Genomic DNA, 26,896 nt, shown 5'->3' with positions numbered 1-26,896 from the left:
ATCCCAGCACTTTGGGAGGCCGAGGCGGGCGGATCACAAGGTCAGGAGATCGAGACCACGGTGAAACCCCGTCTCTACTAAAAATACAAAAAATTAGCCGGGCGCGGTTGTGGGCGCCTGTAGTCCCAGCTACTCGGGAGGCTGAGGCAGGAGAATGGCGTGAACCCGGGAGGCGGAGCTTGCAGTGAGCCGAGATCGCGCCACTGCACTCCAGCCTGGGAGACAGAGCGAGACTCCGTCTCAAAAAAAAAACAAAAACAAAAAACAAAAAAAAAACAAAAAAAAAAAACCCAGCACTGTAATACAAATTGGCCCAGCCAAGTCAGCTGGAATAGCTGTAGCTAATGTAATCAATATTAAAAAAGTTATTTCATGTTCTTTTTTTGTACTAGGTCTTTGAAATATGTATATTTTTATAATTATAGCACATCTCAATTAGGACTAGCCATATTTCAAGTGATAAACAGCCACACACAGCTAGTGGTTACCATAATGACAGTGGAACTCTATAATTCTGGCACCAAGCCTGGGCCCATTCCAAAGAATCTACCCTAATACCCATTTCACAGGTTAGCCTAGATCCATGCCACTTAAAAATCTCAAATCTCTAGGTTACCAAGAGAATCTAGTTGCTTAAATTACTATAAAACACCTGTATATCAAAAGCTCACAGTCAGCTTGACATACATATACACAAGTATATAACTAGTAATAGCTGTCAGAAGGTTTCAGAAATTGGTGGAGCAATGCCAATCACATAATAATCAACACTTTCTTGGTTGTCTATTAGTAGAGTATATTCCAATCAGGTCAGCAATCTTCAAAATTCCACAAACCTGAAAGAACTTTTAATAAATAAGACTCCTCAAAAGTGTTACTAAAATAAAGTACAAGTCTGGGCAATTTTTAAAGGCCAATAATAACTTTAAAAATTCTTTATCTCTGATTTTTCAGGATATTCCATGCATTTGGACAATCACACCTTTAGTTAAATTTGTTAAAAACTCAACTAAACTGTAAGCAACTTTCAATCAGGTAAGAAAAGTCTTGTCGTATGGTTTGCTTTTTTGCAATTCAAAAAATACTTTCAAAGTACATAAAGTGCAACCAGATGCTACTGGCAAGAAAACTGGATTTTTCAAATGTGACCAATTTCCAAGAACATTACAACAGATGAGGCCTACACATTGGTAAGCTTAAAGCTTTGGAAAGCCCTTGTCTAATCATCCATTCAGAACTCTCCATGCTTTCCCACTTTTCAATATTTCAAATTTTCAAATAAATATCTCAAAATATATAGCAAATCATAAGTATGACACATATAGGAGGACTTCTCCTTAACAGATTCAGAACACACTGTTACATAGCTAATGTCACAGAAAGTACAAATTAACGTTAACGCTGGAACAAGAACAATATGCCATTTGCATTATAACAAATGTAGTCGCCAAGTGGCTGTTTTCTTCCATTTAGAGACGTTTTCCTTAGTTCCAATTAACACAAGTTTATAATCATCACAACAATCTATTACTCCGTATATTAAACTTGCAAAGTTGACATAAAATGTTTAAATTCCAAATTGCAATAACCACTGTGATAAAATTTTTAAAGAAATGGAAAGTGAGCCGGGAGCAGTGGCTCACGCCTGTAATTCCAGCACTTTTGGGAGGCCAAGGCGAGTGGGTCACCTGAGGTCGCGAGTTCGAGACTAGCCTGACCAACATGTAGAAACACCATATCTACTAAAAATCCAAAATTAGTTGGGCATGGTGGCGCATGCCTGTAATCCCAGCTACTCAGGAGGCTGAGGCAGGAGAATTGCTTGAACCCGGGAGGTGGAGGTCGCAGTGAGCCGAGATAGTGCCATTGCACTCCAGCCTGGGAAACAAGCGCAAAACCCCGTTTCAAAAAAAAAAAAAAAAAGAAATGGAAAGTGATGAATTTGTATCATACGTAGGGAAGGATGAAAAGTTAATTGTGATTTTTCTCTTAACTGAAACAAATTCAGAAACATTTACTAATGTTATTAATGGTATAAGCACATGGAAATAAAATTAGCAAAACTCATTTCTTTCTATTTAAACAATGCAGAGTATGAATGATTCTACATCACTAATTTCTGAACTTTTCAGATAAAAGTACTGAATTAAAATCTCAACCACAATGCTTAGAGACTCATTTGCTCAGGTCAAACACTGAGTCCCAATTTTGTAAATGGGCTATTTATTTTTTCTTTTGAGACGGAATCTCACTCTGTCGCCCAGGCTGGAATGCAATGGCGCAATGGTGCGATGTCAGCTCACTTCAATCTCCGCCTCCCGGTTCAAGCAATCCTCCCTGCCTCAGCCTCCTGAGTAGCTGGGATTACAGGCGCCTGCCACCACACCCACCTAATTTTTGTATTTTTAGTAGAGACGAGGTTTCACCATGTTGGCCAGGTTGGTCTCGAACTCCTGACCTCAGGTGATCCATCAGCCTCCCAAAGTGCTAGGATTACAGGTGTGAGCCACTGCGCCCAGCCAAGCTGTTTATTTAATATACTTCTACATTCATTTTAGGCTTTTCTCCTCTCTTTTCCTGTCTCATAAGGGATGAGATGGGGGTCAGGGATGTAAATAAGCAGCAAGCATTTATTCAATACATATTTATTGAGCACCTACTATGTACCAAATATTATCCATATTACACACTTTACGTATGTCATCTCATATAACCCTCATAGCAACTTGAGAAGTATTTAACCCCCATTCTATATAGGAAGAAAATAAAAAGGCTCAGAGAAGGTAATTAACTTGTTTAAGGCCAGCAGGATTTTAAAATCTGAAGTCAAAACCTGTCCCAACTTTTCTTCCCCCACAACCTTTTCTACCCAAGCTCTCCTCTCACTTAAGCATAACCAACTGAACCTGCCCTCTGAAGTTTTCATTCAGTAAAAGCTGCATTTTTTCAGTACTAGCTTTTGCCTATCACATAAAGCACAAATTGTTAAAACACACCCAAGAATGATTTAATGTGTTTTTTTCCTTTCTGAAGTGTCTCATTTTCCATTCAATTACAGAGGGAGTATACAAAGAAATGGCAAGACTTTAGTCTCCCAAGAAAAACTGCTAGTGGAGGAGTTCTCACCCGAGGGGGCATAAAAGACAAAGATGTTCCAGGGATATGCTATCCAATTTGATAGCCACTAGTCACAGGTGACTACTGAGAACCTGAAATGTGGCTAGTCTGAATTAAGATGTGCTAAGTGTAAAATACAGACAGGATTGAGCAAAAAATTTTTATGCTGATTACATGTTGAAATTGTATTTTAAATATATTAGGTTAAATCAAATATATTGAAACTAATTTCACACCGTTTCTTTAAAACTTTTTTAATGTGGCTATTAGAACATTTTAAATTACATATGTGGCTCATATTTTGGAGTGGAGAGAACAGTACTATTTAGGGCCTTCCTATGAGACTTCAAATTATACCAAGCAGGTAGTTCTAGCTACTCAACCTATACAAAAGGCATTGCTGAACAGAAGGCCTAATCCTTATGATTACAACTCTTGATAGCTCACTAGATTTTCTCTTAAAAGAAAAACACTTTGGGAGGAACCCACGTTATTACTCTGATCAGAAATAACAAACAAATTCTTACAGTAATAAGCCAAACTAATGTAGTCTTCTCCCTCATTCCCCCATCTTAAAAGCCATCTTTCCAATTTTTGGTTTCATATACTTTCATGAACATATTTTACTGCTTAAGAATTATGCAAGATATTAGGATCTTCATTCTAAATACTGATTTTAAGTACAGAAGACTAGAAAAGGTATAGTTAGCATCTGCTGATTTTAGGAACCATCTAGAAGATACTACTACTTCCAATACATTACCAAAATCCAATGGTATTCTTAATGATTTGGTTCTCATTAAAATGAAGAACCCAAACTTTCAGGTAATTGAAGTTTCAGCTTAACTGACATTTTATTCTCTATAAACCAAAATCTCAGGCAAAGGCACCACAAGTTTAAAAAAAAAATCAATCATTAACTTAAAAGAAATATTACATGGTTTTTATAAAAACCGACCTACAAGATTTTTAATATGAATATTGTCACCAGGAAACACAGCCAGACCCCAACCAGTTTAAATTAATGTAAAACATTAAATCCAAAATTCTCAAGTACCTTGACCTTGTACCTGGTCCTATTAAAATTGACTTTAAAGTACAATCGGCCAGGTGCGATGGCTCACGTCTGTAATCCCAGCACTTTGGGAGGCCGAGGTGGGCGGATCACCTGAGGTCGGGAGTTCAAGACCAGCCTGACAAAAATGAAGAAACCCCATCTCTTCTAAAAATAGAAAATTAGCCAGGCGTGGTGGCGCATATAATCCCAGCTAACTCAGGAGGCTGAGGCAGAATTGCTTGAACCGGGAGGCAGAGGTTGCGGTGAGCCGAGATCACGCCACTGCACTCCAGCCTGGGCAACAAGAGTGAAACTCCATTTCAAAAACAAAAGAAGAAAACTGGGGTTATAAGTTCTATAATCTATTTCACTCAAATGACCTAAAACTATTCCTTTTCACTGGAGAAGTGGAACTGTTTCTCATTTAAATACATTCCTTTCCAAAAGAAAATGGAATGTCAAGGCAGCCAAATACATCCAGTCTGAATTTTCAATATAATGTTCCTAAACATGTCAGAAACATTTACCATGTACATGACTTGCTTCAGTGGTGAGTACACTAAAATTGGAACAATATACAGAAGATCAGTGTGGCTTCTACTAAGAAAACAAGAAAGTTCCTGACACATTACAGATTTTGGAAAAAACTTCACAAAAGTTTCCCAAATTCAATAAATTTTTTTTTCTTTTTTAAGGAAAAGGAAAAAACAGATACCTTGAAAAGAAGTCTCAAATCTGAGAGACTGGGGTCTCTCATCGTGTCCAAACCCTGCTCTAGGGAAGGTCAGGTGGAATTCTGACAAAACCCTTCACCCCAGAATTTCATGAATGGAGATAAGATGGCTTGTAATGAAGTGAAAAAGCACTGGACAGAGGCAGGAATCTCAGTTGTGAGTCTAGATCTGCCACAAGCAACATGTTGCCTTAAACACAGTACTTCCTTTAACCAGACTTGGTTCTTCATTCATAAAATGAGGTAAGGTTTCCACAATTCTATGAATCTAGATTCTATCACCCTCTCCCTCTTTATTCCTATTTGCTTCTCCTTTAAAGTTTACAGAGAATTTCTACTTCTATTCATATGACAGAAAGTCTGATTTTACACAAAGGCATAATTTTAGCACGTGAAGAAACTTGCAAGTCTAGAGACCCCTTCCTTCTATTACTAGGGGACTTGCTTTTAATTGAACCATGGAGGCAGAAGTTGGCTACCACCACTCTGAGGATTCCCATCTCTCCCATAAATATCGAACTTCTCCTCCCCGCCAAAGTCACAGAATTTGCACAGCTTGGGGAGCTGTGCTCCTGTCTCAACTCCAGGGGCTTGAATGTCAAACAGATAACTGTAGCTGAATAATACAGACCTATACAGAGAGTTTAAAATTTAATCTTGATTAGGTATAATAAGTAATTTTGTTATCCAAAACCTTAGTCTTAAAACAATTTTTTAAATTAAAAAAGTATTATTTATATTATGGTATGAGTGAAAGATTATTACAGCTACCACCTCCTACTTTCCATACCTCTGCCTTAGTGGAAGGGAAGCTAAGAAAGGAAATGTTTTAATAAAATCAGACAATGGATCCAGAAACCGCATCTAGGAGAAAAACTCAGGTGGTTCTTTCCCCAGGTTTTTCTGAGCCTAAAGCTATTTCTTATGCAGCAATTCATTTGCCAGGTGTAGGCTGGCCAAGTCTTGGTTCAGGAATTTTAAAATAAACAATGAAAAACATTTCTGAACTAATGTACATGAAAAGACAGCCGGGTGCGGTGGCTCACACCTGTAATCCCAGCACTCTGGGAGGCCGAGGTGGGTGGATCACTTGAGGCCAGAAATTTAAAAGCAGCCTGGCCAACATGGCGAAATCCCTACTCTATTAAAAATACAAAAAAATTAGCCAGGAATGGTGGTGCATGCCTGTAACTCCAGCTATTCAGGAGGCTGAGGCACGAGAATCCCCTTGAACCCACTGCACTCCTGACTGGGTGATGGAGTGAGACTCGGTCTCCAAAAAAACAAAGAAAAGAAAAGAGGAGGAAACTTGAGTGGTTTGGGGGTGACAACTTACTTTTCACTGTATATTCTTTTGTGCCTTATTTTGTTCCATGTCCTTATATTTCTTAATCAAAATTTCAAGTATTTAAAAAATAAAATGGATTTTATAAAAATTTGATTCAAATAGTAAGCTTAACTTTGAAACCAAGTTAATAAAATCATTCTTGCTTTTAAAAAACTCAGTGCTTTTCACTGATTTTCATTTTACTAAGAATTACTTTTGAGTAAGTTATTTTAAACATCTAACACTTAAAAATTTTAAGCATGAAAATTTTACATTGAAATAATCCAGAAGTGCTGTCAAATTCAGCATTTTCTCCCACCCATTTATAAAATCACTATGTCCTAATATAAAGCCCTGTATTAAATATCTCATCACAAGGAACTACAAACAAAAATGGTCTACTTTGCCTGTAACAAAGCTACTGGAGGAGCCAAATCATCTTGTTTCACCATGCAAATGTGCAAAAAGTCTTACTGGATTGGATTCTCCACTAAATTCACATAGCAAAAATAATTCTGCATGTGATTTTTTTTTTGGTAATAATTTACTATAGGTGCTTACTCTATATTTACTTTTGAAGTTCCAAGATAAACCACCATGTTATTAAGGGGAAGCCAAGATGACACAATGACTTCCTGTAATGACAACATGCAATATTTGATACTGAAAAGCCCAATGCCTTCAATTCTTTTATTTCATTGTACAACAGTTCTGTTTACAATTTCAACTTTTATTTTAGTTTCAGGGTGTACCTGTGCAGGTTTGTTACATGGGTATATTGTGGGATGCTGAGGTTTAGGGTACGAATGATCCTATCACCCAGGAAGTGAGCATTGTGCTGGCTGGTTTTTGTGTGTGTGTGTGTGTAAGATGGAGTCTTGCTCTGTTGCCCAGGCTAGAGTGCAGTGGCGCCATCTCGGCTCACTGCAAGCTCCACCTCCCGGGTTCACGCCATTCTCCTGCCTCAGTCTCCTGGGTAGCTGGGACTGCAGGCGCCTGCCATAACAACCGGCTATTTTTTGTATTTTTAGTAGAGACGGGGTTTCACCATGTTAGCCAGGATCCGATCTCCTGACCTCGTGATCCGCCCGCCTCGGCCTCCCAAAGTGCTTGGATTACAGGCGTGAGCCACTGCACCTGTGCCGGACAGTTTTTCAGCCCTTATCCCCTCCCTCTCTTCTGCCTCTAGTAGTCCCCAGTGTCGACTGCTCTGTCTTTATGTCCACGTGTACCCAATGTTTAGCTCCCACTTTAAGTGAGAACATGTGGTATTTGGTTTTCTGTTCCTGTGTTAATTTGCATGGGATAATACAATGCACAAAAGTTTAAAATTAAATGCAAAAACACAGCATAGGGGAAGCACCTTCATTTGGAAACAAAAAGACTATTCTTTAGCCAAAATGATGACTATTCAACAACTTCCAAATTCACAAATGAAAACAAATTCAAAGATTCGACGACTGGATAATACTTGAGCAGTAAAGCAGATTAAGAACTAGTCAAGTTTCTAAAATGTTTATGTTTGGGAAGAAAAATATACCTTCAAGACTTGCTGAATCTACTTCATTTCTAAGCAGTACAAGCGTTATCTTTCCTCTGTCATAAATCAGAGCATTGGAAATGGAGTCAAATGCCACATTTAGATTTCAACCCTCGTGACTAAATATTTCTTGAGCCTCTCCATTGTTCAGCAAGTTGCACAGATTTCTGCCTCCAAAATGTCCCATTCCTTCCTGTCTTCGTCTATTCAGGCTGCTATAATAGAATACTATGGACTGGGTAGCTTATACTATAGCAACAAACATTTATTTCTCATAGTTCGGAAGCCCGAGAAGTCTAAGATCAAGACACTGGCAGACTCAGTGTCTGGTAAAGGCCAGTTTCCTTGTTCATAGATAGTTGTCATCCTGCTTGTCATCACATGGAGGAAGGAGTGAGGGTGCTCTCTGGGGTCTCTTTTATAAGGGCACTAATCCCTTATAATCACTTCCCAAAGGCCCCACCTCCAAATACCATCACACATCAAATACCATTCTCTTTCTAATCTCAAAGCCATGGCCTTAGTTCATTTGCTTATCTCTAAATGCCTCCTAACCTCTTTGCCAACACACTCTTTCTCTGTAGTGACCTTCTTCACACCACCAAATCTCAGACACATTTGATTATGCTTCTTATCAACTGAAAGAGGTGCCACAGAATAAAATTTAAATTTCTTAAAGTAGCACCCAGGGCCTGCATGATCTGGTCCTCTCAACCTCACCATTCCTCCTTCCTCTCCCATCATATCCATCCCACAGACTTACATGGCTTTGCATATTCTAGTATTATGGCCTATAATTTACCCTCCTCCCCAACAGCTGAAATGCTACTGGATCCTCTAAAGCTCAAGTCAAATGCCACTCTCCTCCCTGAATTGTTTTCTCCCCAGTGAGATATTTCCCTTCTCTGTGCCCACCTGTACTTCCTTTGAATTGTTGCTATAGTATAGTTCTCAGGTTTGTGTTGGAGTCTGTTAACTTACAAAAATGTCTATCTTCACCACTAAGGTTTTTGTCTGGTTCACATATGCTTCCCTTAAAATACTGAAAACTTATCAAGCTATGAATATGGCAGCCATTCAAATAATATGGACCACTCTTTTCTACAAGTTTTCATTCTAATAAAGAAAATTATATATATATATCCAAAATAAAATTAGGAGGTGAATTTTATGGTATGTGAATTATATCTCAAAAAAATAACTCTAGAGTAAGTGGTATATGAAAGGTAATTTAGAAATTCTTTTAGCCAACCCAGTACCATCCTCTTTGATGGTTCTGTTTTTTTATGAAGGTAAATATAACTTTGGATTAGCTAAAAAAAAAAAATTGGGAATTGATTATTCCATATTTTAAAATTATAGATATGGAGAAAAAAGTAGACCATCTTTATTGCTTAACACCTAATAAACTTATTCAAAAGACAGTTCCTACTCTCTGAAACCCAAGGAAAGGATCATCATAGAGGTTTCTTCAGCTTCTCTAGATCATCCTCCACAAAATCAAGTGTTAAAAAAAATTAGACTCGGCCGGGCGCGGTGGCTCAAGCCTGTAATCCTAGCACTTTGGGAGGCCGAGACGGGCGGATCACGAGGTCAGGAGATCGAGACCATCCTGGCTAACACGGTGAAACCCCCTCTCTACTAAAAAATACAAAAAAAACTAGCCGGGCGAGGTGGTGGGCACCTGTAGTCCCAGCTACTCGGGAGGCTGAGGCAGGAGAATGGCATGAACCCCGGAAGCGGAGCTTGCAGTGAGCTGACATCCGGCCACAGCACTCCAACCTGGGCGACAGAGCGAGACTCCGTCTCAAAAAAAAAAACAAAAACAAAAAAACAAACAAACAAAAAAATTAGACTCACCCATTAGTTATCAAGTATAGGATCACAAACCACCTCCTGATTTCTACCTGGACAAGAAAAGCATCTTAACCTGGCCTCTTTAAGCAAAGCAGGCTGAATTAGGTTGAGTGCGGTAATTCTTGTTTCACCCAACTTTCTACTGGGAAAACAGTTCTGTTTCAGAAATAAGGTCCACATAAGTTATTTTAGTTATTCTTCTATACATCTGAATGTGCTCATACAGATTTTTTCCTGGTATTTTTAAAAACTTGAGACATAATTCACATACCATGAAATTTACTAATAATTGTACATTTCAGTGGTTTTCAGTATATTCACAATGTTGCACAACCATCACCACTATGTAGTTCCAGAACTTTTTCATCACCTTTCCTTTTCAAAAGGAAACCTAGTACCCATTAAGCTTCCACCCCCCATTTCCCCCTTCCTGCAGCTCCTGACAACCACTCATCTCCTTTCTGTCTCTATAAATGTCTACTCTAGACATTTCATGTAAGTGGAACCATATAATATGCGGCCTTGTGTATCTGGCTTTTTTACTTAGCATGTTTTCAAGGTTCATTTATAATATAAAATGCATCAGTACTTCATTCCTTTTTATGACTGCATAATATCCCACTGTACGGATACCGCATTTGTCTATGCATTTGTCAGTTGATAGGCATATGGGTTGCTTCCATTTTTTGGCTATTATGAATAATGTTGCTATGGTCACTGGTGTACAAGTTTTTTGTGGGAACACGTTTCCAATTCTCTTGGGTATATACCTATAAGAAGTGCTGGATCATAAACTGTTACCATTTTTAACCACGTTAACTCTGAGGAACAGCCAGATTGTTCCATTTTTAAAGGGCAGTAACAACACTATTTTTATTTTCACATTTTGATTAAAATAAAATTGTTCAATCCCTAGAGAAAACGGTTTCCTTTAGGACTAAGTGTCCTTAGCAGTTAAAGTAAATTCAAGGTTTTATAAGATAAATTAAATCCCTTCAAAGCATAAAGATATATAGAAATACCTCAAACCCATATTAGAGCAAAGCTTATTCTAGTCATCAAAGGGACTAAATATGCATCCATTTAAAAAATGGAGAAGGGGCCGGGCACAGTGGCTCACACCTGTAATCCCAGCACTTTGCGAGGCCGAGGTGGGCAGATCACGAGGTCAGGAGATCGAGACCATCCTGGCCAACACAGTGAAACCCCGTCTCTACTAAAAATACAAGAAAAAAAAAATTAGCCGGGCGTGGCGGCGGGTGCCTGTAGTTGCAGCTACTCGGGAGGCTGAGGCAGGATAATGGCGTGAACCTGGGAGGCAGAGCTTGCAGTGAGCTGAGATGGTGCCACTGCACTCCAGCCTGGGCGACAGAGCGAGACTCCGTCTCAAGAAAACAAGAAAAAAAAAAAAAAAGAGAGAAGGAAAATGACAACTCCCAAGTTTATATAGTCAGCCTATAATTATGCACTGATCTCTCCTCATAGCAACTTCCAAATAGATGTCTAATAGACATTTCAAATGAATGACTCAAACTGAACTCTTACTCTCTCCCATTCTCCAAACTGCTCCTCCTTTTTGCCTAGTTTTGCCTAGGCCCAAAACCTTGGTGTCAAGTTTGATTCCTCTCTCTCAACATATACCCCCATATTCTAGTTAGAAAATCCTATTGATTCTATCTTTAAAATATATCCAGAATCCAATAAATTCTCACCACCTCTACCAGATACATCTCTCACCAAGAGTATTCCATTGACCTCCTAAGTAGTCTCCCTGTATCTACACTTGCTCACTATGGTCTAGTCTCAAAACACAGCCAAAAGAAAACCTTTAAAACATATGTCAGATTGTGCCACACCTCTGTTTGAAGCTATCCAGTGGATTCCCATTACCCCCACCTCAATTCTGCTTCATCCATGCCAGTTATGCTTGGGCCTCAGGGCCTTTGGTTTCTTGCTTTCTCTGCCTGCAATGTTCTTCCCCCCAGACATCCATCCACATGCATGCTCTCTCACCTTCTTCAAGTTTTTGCCCACAGGTCACCTTCTCTGTGAGGACCTTTCCTGGCTGCTATTTAAGTCTGCAATTACCCCCAAACACTCCCTTAGTCTTCCTTCCCTGCTCTATATTGCTCCATAACATTTATCACTAACATGACATATACTTTATTTCTATTTACTCCCAAGAATATAAACTCCATTAGGGCAGGAGGTTTTGTCTGTTTTGCGTACTGTCAAATTCCCAGCACTTAGAACAGAACCTGACACATAATAATTGCTCAATAAATATTTGAATGAATAAATGAATAAAGGATGCACTGAGTTGCTCAAAAAAATAAGGGCTAAACAGGTCACAAACAAATATTTATGAGGAACTAGTATTACTACATCCAACTTTCAGATGAGAGTGGAAAGCATTTATGGAAAAAGATACCACAATGTTTCTACAGTTTGCTTTAGGAAAAGTTGCTATTCCTGCTCATTTCATGTATTTTGGAAAGAATCTGTCCTTTGCCAAAGCCTCTTAGCTTCCGGACAGCTGAAACAAACGCTGGGAGTTGACAAGCTCCTGGGGTAATGATGTCCTTCTCTTAAGTGCCACATATACATAGAGCCAAGGACTTTCATGGTCTTCAATCTTCTATTAGCCCCATTCCCAGGATCTTCACACAGTACAATCAGGTTTCTTGGCCACTCTCCAAGTAAACCTACAAACTGGTGAACTCAGCTTCTTCAGAAACATAATCACAGCACCTTCAAGCACAGATGAATCCGTATTTTATATAAAAGAAAACTAAAGAAAACAAAGTTACTTGTTCAAAATGTCTTGAATAGAGTTACACTAAGTATTTTTCAAATAGTGAGGGATAAACATGACAAGTCTGAGTGAGAGAACTGAGACACTTTGGAACAAACCTTCTAAAATCTGAAAACAGACAATGTTATTTTACAAAAATTTTAAGTGAAATGGTCATATCTCATATCAACTCAATCCATCCATCATCCACATATTAGATTTAAAAGTTATCTTAACAGACATTGACAGAATATGCTCTAGCATTAGGCAAACAAAGTAAATGATAGACAAATACAGATTTTTTAAAATGTACACCTCTTCCCCAAAATGAGGCCTTCCTTGTCTAGTGTTGGGAATGATGAGAATTCCTAAAGTCTTTCTGTTAATACTAACTTTCCTAAGCATTACTGCCTTCAAAACAGAAGTATACGGATATTCCTATAAAACCAGTAATTTTCATATTGAGTTAAGAGGGAGCACTGTTAAAAGACTACATGTGACCACCACCGCCACTCCATCCCCTCCCCTCACTCCTGCCATATTCTAATGTATTTCCTAGGGAGGCCAGTCCTTGGCACCATTACAAATAAGTCTTCGCCGTAGCCATTAAATGCCTTATAGTGGCAAGCTACTGTGAACCACTATTATAAACTATCTCCCATTGTGCTACAGAAAAAAGAATCATTTTCATGGACGTAATTTTTGGCCAAAATCCTTTCCATCTTCTCCACTTAATGAAATCTTAACTCCTTAAAGGTCCATCCTTGTTCTTTCCTGTGAGGCCTTTTCTGACCACTCCATCTCTTTTCTTCTTCTTTTTCTTTTTTTTGAGATGAAGCCTCACTCTTGTCACCCAGGCTGGAGTGCAATGGCATGATCTCAGCTCACTGCAACCTCCACCTCCCAGGTTCAAGCAATTCTCCTGCCTCAGCCTCCTCCCAAGTAGCTGGGATTACAGGCACCTGCCACCACGCCTGGCTAATTTTTGTATTTTTAGTAGAGATGGGGTTTCACCATGTTGGCCATGCTAGTCTTGAACTCCTGACCTCGAGGGATTCGCCCACCTCGGCCTCCCAAAGTGCTGGGATTACAGGTGTGAGCCACCGCGCCCAGCCCACTCCATCTCTTTTCTTGACCAGTTGACCTGTAGCATTTGTTTTCTGTATCTGTCATCTGGCATTCATCACACAGTGGCAAGTAACATCTTTTGCATTGTCTTAGTTATTGCTGACCATTCCTATGTTTGACTGGAAAGTCGCAGTCTCAACGAGTGATGTATCTCAGCCTATGGGGATTTTCTGGAAGACACATATTAAAGTATAATTCCTTACAGATAAAGGAGAAGGGCAGAAGCCCTAAGGGTGACTGGGTTAAGAATACACAGCACAATCATCACTGAACTGCAATTTTAGAAGCTTTTGGTTATACCAAAACAATGATCCCCAACCTTTTTAAACAAGATACCTTTTATGGTCAAAACGTGTTAACAAACTAGACCATTACTCATAATAATAGTCAGGTATTAAATATCCCTTAATTTAAAGAATACATGGATTCAATGAAGTTTTAGTACATACATGTAAGGTATGGTACTTATTCAGTATACAGAACGTACTTGGTATGTACAAAAAGTTGAGGTTTCCCCAGGACCTCAGGCTGGCACATGGTTTAATTTTATTGTACTGTGGACATGGATTATTATTGCCATATTGAAAAAAATATTTAGGAGGAAGTAATATGCATATATTATATATATAAAAAACAAATCCCCACTCTCCTACAAAAAATAAACCCAGCCAAAAAACTCTTCAGTAACTCCTCCCATGAAGGGTATATTTTAAGCACATGCCCCAATGTGAAACAATTCACTTCATGTTTCACTAATAAACTTTTCTTGTGGTTTTAAATATAGCAGAAGGAACAAAAGTTAACATAGACAAAATCAAATAGAAAACATTTGGAAGTTCATCTCATGTATACGTCCTGATTCTAGTGAAATCTCAATCCTATTTACCCATTTTACCACTCTCTTAAAAACAACAACAATAACAAAAAAACCAAGAACCCCAGCATCAGTATTTTCCAGCCAAGGCAAAAATATCATTCTAATCTTGGTTCAACTCTTCTGTGCAGCCGCCAACAAAAATAAACATAAATAAATCAGCAGTATAGCACAGTGCTTAAGGGTATTAGCCCTGACCTCAAATCTTGGCTCTGTCCTTTATTAACAGTATGATCTTGGGCAAGTTACTTCACTAAACTTTGGATAATTTACGTGGAGTGCTTAAAATGATCCTTGGCAGGTTTTAAAGGCTAATAAAAATAGTTACTAATTAAGTAATTATATATAATAGATACAAATATATAACAATGAAGTGTATTTTTATGGCAACAATTTCGAAGCTTCCTTTCAATTCATATTTTCAAAGTTCTTTCTTGTCTGGCTTTGACAAGCCTATTCCAGATACCTTAAACCTCCAACTGACCTATAACTAGTTCTACTACCTCTAGTTCTTTTTTTTTTTTTTTTTTTTGAGACAGAGACTGGCTCTGTCGCCAGGCTGGAGCACAGTGGCGCGATCTCGGCTCACTAAAACCTCCGTGGTTCAAGTGATTCTCCTGCCTCAGCCTCCCAAGTAGCTGGCACTACATATGTGCGCCACAACGCCCAGCTAATTTTTGTATTTTTAGTAGAGACGGTTTCACCATGTTGCCCAGGATGGTCTCGATCTCTTGACCTCGTGATCCACCAGCCTCGGCCTCCCAAAGTGCTGGGATTAGAGGCGTGAGCCACCACGCCCAGCCATACTACCTCCAGTTCTACCCATGGCTGCTACTACAGAAAGATTTTGGAAAACAGGGAAAGAAAAAACAAAAACCAGGAAACCACTACCATACACCAAAACAACAAAATCTACTTTGAAACAGTGAATTTACTCAAGTAGGAATCATTGCCTTAGAAAATGAGACAAAAAGCGCAGGAGAAAAAAAATCGAAGTATTCAAGTATTCTTAAAATCCTTACCTCCAGTTAGGCAAATGGTTTGTTTGCTGATTCTAAGTCCAAGCAGATTTGAACATCATTATTGTCTGCAGGAGCCATCAATAACCAACCAGACCTGCTATTGAAAGACTTCTCTCATTAAAATAATTTTCTTTACCACTTAATTTCACCACTACTCGGCTGTTTTTAATATAAGACCCAACAACTTCTTAAGGTTTCTCTTTTCCCATGCATTCCAACAAGTACTGAATTAGTTCATCATCATGTGTTTAGGCCTCCTGCTGGGAAGCATAATTAAAATTAAGCAGGCAACAATTCCACTTGGTATTAAGATCCTGTCAAATCCTCCAAATGAAGCTGGGCCTGGTTTCTCCAGGAACTGGCTGAGAGTTCTATAAGGAAAACAGGAGCTGCTCAACTTGATGCTGGCCATTCAGTAGATGGCACTCTTCCCTTTGAGCCCAAATTAAACAGCCCCAAGAAGTATGTTCTGTTACATTCAGGTGTGACACAAAGCAGGGGTTCTCTCTTCAAAGCACTTAACTGATAGTCACAATCCCTCCTGAAATGCTGATTGGTCAAGGCAGACACTCTAAAAGAGCACAGGGACGTTTAGATTATAAGACATCAAACAATATAAAATCATCTAACTTAAGTGATTACCAATTAATCAGCTTCTCAGAGGTTATTACTATCTCAAGCAAATACACCGTTCTTATTCAGGCATAAAATGTTCCTTCCCTATTATATTCTGCTATGACAGCCTTTTTGTGGCTAGTGACCAGACCCTCGGTCTATCACATGTTTTACTAAGGTATTTAGTGATGGCAAAGTGCTTAGAGAACTACGATTTTATCATTATCAACATTCACCATGACAGATGAAGTAAAGGATGTATTACTTTCAGCGTTTTTAACTGAAATAAATGTGATGCCCACTTAAAAAAAAAAATCAAACATTCTAATACGAAAATCACTGATCTAGTTTTGCAACAAGTATTTTTAAAGTAATGAATTTCTAATTCATTGATAACGTGTACTTTAATAAATAATAGCTTCCAATTATTAAATGTTGAGTAAGGTTTGTCACACTTCTATTTTGAAAATCTTTATTTGAAATTTAAGAAGCAGACAGTTGTGGAGAAAGAAAAAAATTCCTTTTAGTGCAACCTCCAGTTGAAAGCTAAAATTTTAAGCAATCAGATAGAATTCACCTTAAAAATTCTACCTTCCCATCCTGGCCAACATGGTGAAACCCCATCTCTACTAAAAATACAAAAAATTAGCTGGGCATGGTGGCACATGCCTGTAATCCCAGCTACTCGGGAAGTTGAGGCAGGAGAATCACTTGAACCAGGGAGTCGGAGGTTGCACTGAGCAGAGATCATGCCACTGCACTCTAGCCTGGCGACAATGCGAGACTCCGTTTCAAAAAAAATTCTACCTTCCCTTAGGAAAGTGAACTCAACTCTGACAATAAAAACTGTAAAAGGCCACGTGCGATGGCTCACGCCTGTAATCCCAGCACTTTGGGAGGCCGAGGCAGGTGGATCAACTAAGGTCGGGAGATCGAGACCAGCCTGACCAACATGGAGAAACCCCCATCTCTACTAAAAATACAAAATGAGTCAGGCGTGGTGGCGTATGCCTGTAATCCCAGATAGGAAAGGCTGAAGCAGGAGAATAGCTTGAACCCGGGAGGCAGAGGTTGTGGTGAGCTGAGAATCGCGCCATTGCACTTCAGCCTGGGCAACAATAGTAAAAAAACTCTGTCTCAAAAGAAAAAAAAAAAAAACAATAAAAGACAGGCAAAGTAAGAGGTATACTGTTTTTACCTTTAAAAAGTTGGCTGTGGAAGGCCAGGCACAGTGGCTCATGCCTGTAATTCCAGCACTTTGGGAGGCCAAGGCAGGCACATCACGAGGTCAGGAGATCAAGACCATCCTGACTAACATGGTGAAACCCCATCTCTACTAAAAATACAAAAAAATTAGCCGGGCGTGGTGGCGGGCACCTGTAGTCTCAGCTACTTGGGAAGCTGAAGCAGGAGAATGGCGTGAACCCAGGAGGTGGAGCTTGCAGTGAGCGGAGATTGCGCCACTGCACTCCAGCCTGGGAGACAGAGCGAGACTCCACCTCAAAAAGAAAAAGAAAAAAAAGTTGGCTGTGGAAATAAGGAATACGAACAATGCATCAACTTCATTGCAAATCCCTTTCTACCTCCCATTTGTGCAGCTCAGGCAATGAAGCATTCCACTCATCCAAGGCACTTATGCCCAATCACAACTCCATTTGAGTTCTGACCATTGCCCTTTTCCAATCACTTCCTTAGATATTAAAAGGCTGATCTTTTAGAATTTTTTTTGTCATGTATTAAGATAAATGAGAAGAGAAGTCACAATGTAGCTAACAATTGCTCACTCTAACTTCTTAGGGCGTAAAAGTGGAGTGTTCTTAAAAGTTCCTGGGGAGGCCCTGACTTCCAAATATGCTTCCTTAGATATAGCAAGTAAGCCTAACTATCTTCTCCAGCAGGATGAGTAAACCCATCTTTCTGCTATAGCATTTAGTCATTCTAGCAAATCAAAAGATGATAGATGAGGATACTGTATGGAAAAGGAAAACGGAAATGCTGTCCTTGCTAGGGATGAGCTGAGCCATTGTGGAAGAACTGCACAGAAACACTGCTGATGGTGATGAAGACATACACCGAGTTCCCATGATACTAAAAACTCAGTACCTCTCCAACCTGATTGCTTTTACATTGTTTGAGTTCCACCTCCTCTAGCAGGTAACCAACAAACAGCCATGGGAGCAGAGTTAAACAGACTGAGTCACTCACATCAGCACTCTCCTCTTCCATTACATCTAAAAAGGTGAGCACTTCCCTTGGTGAGGGAGGGGAAAGAAATCACAAGAATAAATTTAAAGAGGTATGGGAGCTTAAAACAATAATTTCATGTATATTACCTGGAGTTAGGTTATCCTGCTTAATCCATTGCTTGCATTAACATATCTGTGATTACTGTTATTTTATTGTTTCATTAATATAGTATACTTCTTGAGACACTGGTTTTAAAGACATTATGTTACTGTCCTTAAATTTCTCAGAAGTGTTTTTACCCCCTAGCTGGTTGAGGGAAATGTTTATCCTATGGAAATCGCATATGCCCACTGCAGAAAAAATGAGTTTCATAACCCTAGATTAAAACCATAGCCTTGGCCGGGTGCAGTGGCTCACACCTGTAGTCCCAGCACTTCGGGTGGCCAACTGGGGAGGATCACCTGAGGGTCAGGAGTTCAAGACCAGCCTGGCCAACATGACGAAACCCCATCTCTACTAAAAATAAAAAAATGAGCTGGGCGTGGTGGCAGGCACCTGTAATCCCAGCTACTCAGGAGGCTGAGGCAGAACAATCACTTGAACCCAGAAGGTAGAGGCTGCAGTGAGCCGAGATCACACCACTGCCCTCCTGCCTGGATGACAGAGAGAGACTCCATCTCAAAACAAAACAAAACAAAACAAAAAAAAACCATAGCCTTGAAGAGACAGTCATCTTAAATGCCAGTTAATGTACTGCGTACAAACCTATCTCCTCAGGCCCATTTTCATTGAAAGAAAAAAAAAAGTAAACATAACATATGGTGCTGATGCAGATCAGTCTGACATCAAATAAAGGCTCAATTTAGATCTAACCTTATCTTAAAGATATAAACAAGGCCTGTGGCTCACGCCTGTAGTCCCAGCTACCTGGGAGGCTGAGGTGGGAGGATGGCTTGAGCCCAGGAGTTCGAGACCAGCCTGGGCAACAAAGTGAGAGCTGTCTCAAAAATACAAAAAAAGAAAAGAAAAAAAGATAAACATATGCCAAAGCCTATACATCTTGTACAATAACGGTTCAGCTTTTAGCAGAGTTAAACTAAGCAATATTATCTTCAAGAAATAAACTTACAAGAACAGTAAGCCTTTTAAAATCAAAGATAGGTTTCATCCATTTTATACCTTTTGGTGATCATGCTACTATTATTTGGATTATGCTAGACAACTCTGAAAGCCACATTCATTCTTTAAGGTTTCTAGGATACTCTAAATTTATTCCTTCAGTGCAGTTAAGTAATGTCCTAGAAGCCTGAAAGGGATTTTTAATGCAGCTTTTCAAACATACTCAACCAAAAACAGTTTAAGGAAACAAGAGGCTCTGATTCTCATTATCTGTGCTACCATCTAATACTTTAAGTTGAATAGTACTTTTTAAATATTTAACATGTTTTCAACTGTGCAATTAATTCAATTTTGAACTTTAAAACTGGTCCAGATATTCAGCAACATTAAAATACACATGAAATAAATAAAAGATCTACAAACCGTTTTTCTCCAACACTTTTTTTCCCATATAAAGGTATTACTCTATGCATACTGTTGGTACTCAATAAATATTAATACACTAGGTGAATAATTTCTAACTTTACCTAAAAGGAAGAGAATCCCTCAAGTAGCATGGTTTGACATACACATACATACACACACACGTCCATAATTAGCAACTGCTAGAATAAAAAATAATTATATTAATCTAAGGGATAACAGACTTTTTCTTTCAAGCAACAGCCAAGGAAAGACTTCTAACCTGTACGTTTTAGAGAGGATTTTTGATATATACAATCCATTACAGTAAAAAAAATTAACAGTAAAAATTTGAGACTATCTTGGCATTTGGCCAAGAGAACTGAATCTCCGGCAGAACCTGAAAGACCTCATAACAATCTCACCTATAAATACTCTGGCATGGACCCCGAGTTCAAACTATAGAGTATTAACAAAGACACAATGTACTAAGGTACTCATTTTGAATCTCAATGACATGACAATCTATGACTGTCCAATTAATTTTAAATTGGGTTTAAATAATTTCAAATAGGTCTATGTTTAAAAGGAAGAACAGCACTCGATTAGATATTTAAAGTTTTTTTAAAAATTCAAGCTCTACATATTTAATATTTTCAAAGGACTCTGAAAAGCACTAATTATAACAAAAACAGTGTTTAGTTTGAGAAACAGATTAGTAACCTGTGTCTTCAATAAAGCTTGCACTTTGTCAATTCAACGCATGCTTGTTTTTTTGTTTGTTTTTTTTTGAGACGGAGTCTTGCTCTGTCGCCCAGGCTGGAGTGCAGTGGCGCGATCTCGGCTCACTGCAAGCTCCGCCTCCCGGGTTCACGCCATTCTCCTGCCTCAGTCTCCCGAGTAGCTGGGACTACAGGCGCCCGCCACCACACCCAGCTAATTTTTTGTATTTTTAGTAGAGACGAGGTTTCACCGTGTTAGCCAGGATGGTCTCCATCTCCTGACCTCATGATCCGCCCGCCTCGGCCTCCCAAAGTGCTGGGATTACAGGCGTGAGCCACCACGCCCGGCATTTTTTTCCTAACATTACATTGCACTAAGTTGTCAAAGGACATATCATCTATCTACAATGATTCTAAACATTACTTAAAACAGCTCCTAATTTAGTTTATAATTAATTTGTTTGACATATCAACTACAATGGTGAAGCAGCAACACACAGTTCCTTGAGGAATGTGAATGACAAAGTATAAGCCACAAGTTAAATTTTTCCATTTACGGTTCATTTTAGGAAGCAACTCAGGTGGTATTTAGAACAAACAAGTTAAAAATTTATCTCAGGTTGATATGATGTTGGTAATCAGAAGGGTGATAAGGTTTACTGATTTACTGCAGAACTGGAATCTCCAATGGAAATTAGTGCCCTCTGGGCCACCTGGGGCCCTACATAGCTGGTAAGCTTAAAAAAAAAAAAGACTTTAGTATCTTTAGTAATTAGAAAGACAGCATGCTCTAGCACAAACTCCAGTACCCTAAACACATGTCATATATCAAAAGAGAATACTCTTTCAACGTCAAAAGGTGACTGTATTTAATGCAGGTTAACCATCACTCTTTAGATTTAAGCACAACTTGGTGGTATTAATACCAGAGGATGTGGTTAAACAAGACAAGAGCACCTGATAGTCTTGGGAATACCATGAAGACTTCTCATTGGTTTGCAATCATTTCCATGAGCTCAATAGCAACAAGTGGCAGTGGTTACATGGGCTCACTCTGGGTTCAGAACCAACCTGTGTCACCTAATATCACTACACCTTGGGGAGATACTTATCCTCTCCATCCCTCTGTTTAGTCACTGGGTTGCTGGAAGGACTAAGTAAATTAAATCATATAAAACTCTTAGTGCCTGGCACAGAGGTTAGGCACACAAATATTGGCTATCACAAACATCTGCTGAGTCTTCACATGCTGGGTAGCATGATATAACAGCCTTCAAAAAGATATGTCACTTTATATACTGATAATGATAAACACATAAAGCACTGAGTACAAACCTTATTCTAAGCACTTTACACATAACTCAGTTAAGCTAAAGTTCTGATGTGACTGTTCCCCAACACACTACACAGTTTGTTCAGAGCCGGGTTTCTATGCTTTTATGTGATTTCTTCCCTCAAACACTTCTTATACTCTGATGACATGCATACATGCCGCCCAGTACTGCTAACCAACTGCTTTGAAACGGGAAAGATCAATCAGCTAACCACCTGTAGGCTTACATGTGACAAAAACACTCAGACATGATAGCACTACTCCAGGAAGTCTCAAAACCTCAGAAGTTGGGCACCACCCTGTATCTAGGTTTTAGGATTGTGTTTAGGAGTCGGGCTGTTGCTGATGTTATGTTCTCTTGGTCTCAAAAGACATTCTGCTTTTACAAAGACCAGATCTACACTTTAAACATAATTGAGCAGAATTCACATTCATCCCAGCATAATATTGAAAAAAGGAGACAGCAAAGTGTATAATTTTCTCCCTTTCAGTCAATGCTTGAAACTTACATTCCGAAAATACAATCCTTCTATCAATGCAAACTATTTCCCAAGTGTCATATGATCAACTATGTCAAATGTTTACCAAACATTTCCTGACATCATATACGTAAAATGTAGCAATACATTGAATGTCTCATAACCAACTAAAAACGCCTTCAAATTATGTTTAACATTCAAAATAGATACACCCGTTTCTTCTTTAAAAACTATTACCAACATGCCAGCACTTCTGAGCACCTTAAGTGTTAGCACAGACTGAACTCTCCAGAAAGATGAAGAGTTAAATGTAGCGGCCTTTATTTTATCCTGGTCCTCCTTCCATAAAGTTAATCTGCTCCATTTAAGCAAAGGAAAATGAGTTATAATGCAAGGACAATATAATGGAGACTTCGATATAAAAACTTTCTACAAATGCTCCATTTATAATGTTCCAGTTATTTATAGGGATAGGTAACTTAACCCTATAAATTTTACATTGTTCGAGTTCCACCTCTAGCAGGTAACCAACAAACAGCCATGGGAGCAAGTATTTATAGGGTTAAGTTAATGGGTTGGTCGCATAACTTAATTACACAAATATTTTTAACAGTCAAATATTTAACTTAAAAACGCCAAATTGCACTGTACTCTTATTTTTTTTAATCTCTAAAAACACTCTCACTAGGAGTCTTCTGAAGCCAAAATTAGGAACGTACCCGGCACTATGCAGTCAGAAGCCATTCCAAGAAAAGCTACCATTTAACACTGCTAAATCTAAAATGCTACATAATTCAACGTAAACGTGCACGCACGTGTGTGTAGCTAGTCCCATACCCCAGAATCTTATCAATTCCTTCCCCAAACTTGCATATAATCCTCCCTCAAAGCCTCTTGGTTAAGTTAAATTCCTTAACACTCTACCAGGTTAATTGCAACAGCACATGTGCCAAGGAAATTAGTGGTTTTCCTTGCGCTCCCATTTTCAACGGGCACCTACTTGCAATTAAATCTCTGCAACAAAAAAGTTCACCTGAGGCCGTTCTTGCCATTTTAAAAGAGGCCCAGATTATGCTACCTGTCTGTGGTCTTGCCTGAGCTATAATAGCATACCTCCAAAGAGGCTGGACGTGCCCCAAACACCGGCACACCAGACCTGCTGCCAACTTTGCTTGTCACCCCTAGCAGGAAGCTCAACCTAACATGTATACGTTTGTAGGGGTGGCGTGTTTGTGTGTATGTATGTCTGTGTCGGGGGGTGGGGAAGCGGATTACAGGAGAAAGGTGACTGAACACTTTCAACTTGTAACAGAAGTTGTGTTTGTTTTTAATGAGGAGAAAAAAACTAAAACCAACATTCTCTCTTTCCTCCACCTTTTTTCCAAGTGCAGGAACCTCCTACTCCCCTGGAGTGCACCTTCAGGGCTTAAGGTCCCCGGGGTCACCTAAGCTATCAGCTAGCATCTGATTTTAGCACTCCTCGCCTTCCTAGGAAAAACCAGAGGACGCGCAAAGCGTCGGGCCCACACAGCGGCGCCGCAGGCCGCGCACCGCCGCCCCCAGACCCTCCCCCGCAGGTACGCTCCCCGCCGGCCTGTCGGAGGTCCCCACTCCCACCCCGGAAAAGGGTTCACCTGAGGCCGCAGAGACAGCCAATGAGAAGTCCCCTCGGCCCCGCCAGCCGCCGCTCCCCACCCCCGCGCGACCCCCGGTAGCGTCCCCGCTGCCAGCCCCCGCGCGGGTGCCCGCGTCCCGGCCTGGAGGAGAGGCAGGACGACGGCGCCTCCTCTCCCCGCAGGATTACCTCGCAGCGCGCAGCCGGCTTTGTGTTTCCCCTCCCTCCTTCTCCGCAGCCGCCCGGGCTGCAGCAGCCGCCGGATCCACCGCTGCCGCCGCCTCTTAAGCGCCGCAGAGCCCCAAAGGGTAGGGCGGGAGAAGGGGAGGGGGCTTGAGGAGGGAGGGACCTGGACGCCTAGCCCTGTGCAGCAGGAAGCGGCGACACCTGGGATGCCGACGCCTCTAGCTCTTGCTCTGTGTTTTTAAAAAAATCTAATTTAAACCCCTCTTCTTTCCCTCCCGCCCCTCACACGGGCGACCGTTACGGGCTGGCGGCTGGCGCTCTGGCGGGACTAGCCGAGCGCCCCTCGAGCGTCCCTTGGTCCCGCCCCCTAATGCCCCGCCCCTAGTTCCCCAAGCACCCTCCCCGGTCACGCCCCCAAGGTCCGCCCCTCGCAGCCCCCGACGCCTCTGGCCCCGCCTCTCAGACTCCGTAGCGTCCCGGCCCCGCCTCCTCAAGGCTTCTCCTCTGGCAGCCCCGAGCTCTCTCTGGCCCCGCCCCGAGCGCCCCTCGAGAGCCCTGGCCCCGCCCCCGCAGCTCCCTCCGCTCCCTCAAGCGCTAAGTCCGTGAAGCCGCGGCGGTGGGGGCCTGCAGGCCCGGCAGTCGGGAGGGCCTGGTTCGGGGCGGCTGCCTGGCGCCTCTTCAACGTCCTCCTCCGGCTGTGCAGCTCGAATCCACAGCGTCCCCGGAGGGCCAGAGGGGGAAACGACCCCGACAGAAATCCGACCGCGAAGGGGAGGAGGGGCGCCTCGGAAATGCCTCCCGCCTTAAATGAGCGAGCCCCCCACTCCTACTCCCGAGGCTGAGCCGCCGCTTTGAGTCAGCCTCGGCCGCCCACACTGGCTGCTGGGGCTTTAGGGGAAAGCCACTGCAAAGGTTCAACCTCCGCACGCCCCCCGTGGGGCCTGGACTTTGCTCTCAGCACAGCTGCCTTCGCGGGCGCCTAGTCCCCACAGCCCCTGCTTCACCTACACACGGGGGGAGGGCAGGGGCTCTCGCTTCTGCTCCATTTGGACCCCTCGAGAGTCTTCACTCCCACTTTGGCTCCCGGCCTCTGAACCTTATGAGAGCTCACTTCTTTGAGGCGAGAAGTCGAGGCATCGCCAAGAACCTTCAAAATGAATGCGGGGCCGGGCAAACTTTGCAACACGCAATTGCAGGGCTGTGGATCCATCCACAGGTGACACCGGGCCGCCCACCCCCGTCGCCCAGACATGTTTCTCACCTCAACCTATTCTCGAAATAGACCTCCCAGCGGTGCACACTTTTCTCTGCCACCCACAACTTCCACGTCCCTCCTGCACCAGTACACTTGCAAGCACACCCCTCCGAGCGCCATTCTAGTGATTCACGGTCCCTTGGGCCAACCCCACCCTAACACACACAGCAAACTTCATTCCCCACCCTTATCTCCCTTCGTTTCCAAGGCACTGGCGACAATCCACTTCATTTCCTTTCCTCATCTGCAGACTCGTCCCCCTCAAATACCTCACGCCATCCCCCTCATCTTCATCCCCTCCCTCCTCCCTAAAAATGTGCTAATTAAAATGTAGTTTCCTCTTCCCACATATGAAGTGTGGAAAATGAATCTTGTCTTGGCACAAACTGTGATGTATTTATCGTTTTCTCTCTCCACTGGACTAAGGCTGTAGAAATTTTAGTCTACCACCATCTCCCATTTGCTCAAAAATCCAACCATGCCATATTATTTTTAAATAATCTTAACGAATCGTGGGGAAGTCTTCCTAGTTTGGGGGAGAAAATTGTTTAGAAGATGCTCAGCCTGACATATTATTTGGCATTTAAAAATATCTGCAGTATTTGAGAGAGATATTGGGAGTGGCTGGATATTTTCTTGCATTTAAAAAGCAAAAAAAAAAAAAATGAAAAGCTTTGCATGCATCAAGGTTAGCCTTTTTATGAATAGCAAAAAAAGTATCCTAAGGGCACCTATCAGAATATAGTCCCCACTATATTTTGCTAGTCACAAATCTAGACACCCCCACCACCACCAAAGGAAGACAAATTAACAAAATCCATTTTAAGCATGTCTGGTGAACAGTCTTTTCCATGATCATTCCTTTTCTAACAGTTTCTGGACAAAATAGATAGATCTCCTTACCCACCGAAGATCCAAAGCTTCCTTCTAACCAGGGTAGTAGACGTACGTGTCTGTGTCTTCTGTTCTCTAGGTGTGGATTCTGCAATGCTGCACAGAAACCCACTGCAGCCTCAGACCAACAGCAGCAGCAGCGGCGGCGGCGGCAGCAGCAGCAACAGCAGCATTAGCAGCAGCAGCTTCTCTCAATGCTGAGTAGTAAAGTGTTTGACTTAGTAGACTCTACAATTACCATTAGGCGCTTGCTTATAAGAGAGGAGGCGGAATCTTTCTTAAAGGAATGGGTTTTGTTTTTCCTCTCTAGTATTGCTTCATAAGAGGCAGAGAGGGTGGAATCAGAGAGTTTTGTGGACTGAGTAAATCAGTACAGCTGTGGGAGGTCAAGGTTAAAAATAACTGGGTGATTGAGGAATGGAGGCAGTGATTTTAGTGTAAGTCAATGAAATGTTAGAAGCACCAGTTTTAAAGAGCCCTGCTAATTTCAAATATTGGGGTTAGTGGCAAAATAAAGTTGTATGCCTTGAAACTGATTAGTAATTTGTGCAAATATTTAATTTTCAATAATTGTACTAAAATAATAACTATGTAAAGGAAAGTTATTTAGTATTTAATACAAGAATAAAGGGCCGGGCGC

The 26,896-nt window shown here is 41.0% G+C and overlaps 1 protein-coding gene across 16 annotated transcripts in view; it reads right to left on the bottom strand.

The window, feature by feature from the left end:
- Nucleotides 1-26,486, bottom strand: part of ADD3 (adducin 3) — a 129,176-nt gene extending 102,690 nt beyond the window's left edge. For 6 of the 16 annotated variants that reach the window (XM_045361503.3, XM_074002682.1, XM_005566403.5 and 3 more), the window contains exon 1: nucleotides 24,111-24,179. The gene's annotated coding sequence lies outside the window, so the exon portion shown is untranslated. Of the gene's footprint in view, nucleotides 1-15,449; nucleotides 15,547-24,110; nucleotides 24,180-25,368; nucleotides 25,494-26,265 lie in introns of those variants that run through there. The other 10 variants (XM_045361502.2, XM_074002683.1, XM_074002677.1 and 7 more) reach the window with 4 other exon arrangements.
- Nucleotides 26,487-26,896: the final 410 nt, after the last annotated feature.

This window comes from Macaca fascicularis, chromosome 9 (genome assembly GCF_037993035.2).
Source record: "Macaca fascicularis isolate 582-1 chromosome 9, T2T-MFA8v1.1".
Taxonomy (NCBI): Eukaryota; Metazoa; Chordata; class Mammalia; order Primates; family Cercopithecidae; genus Macaca; species Macaca fascicularis.
This window is presented reverse-complemented; position numbering and strand designations above follow the sequence as displayed.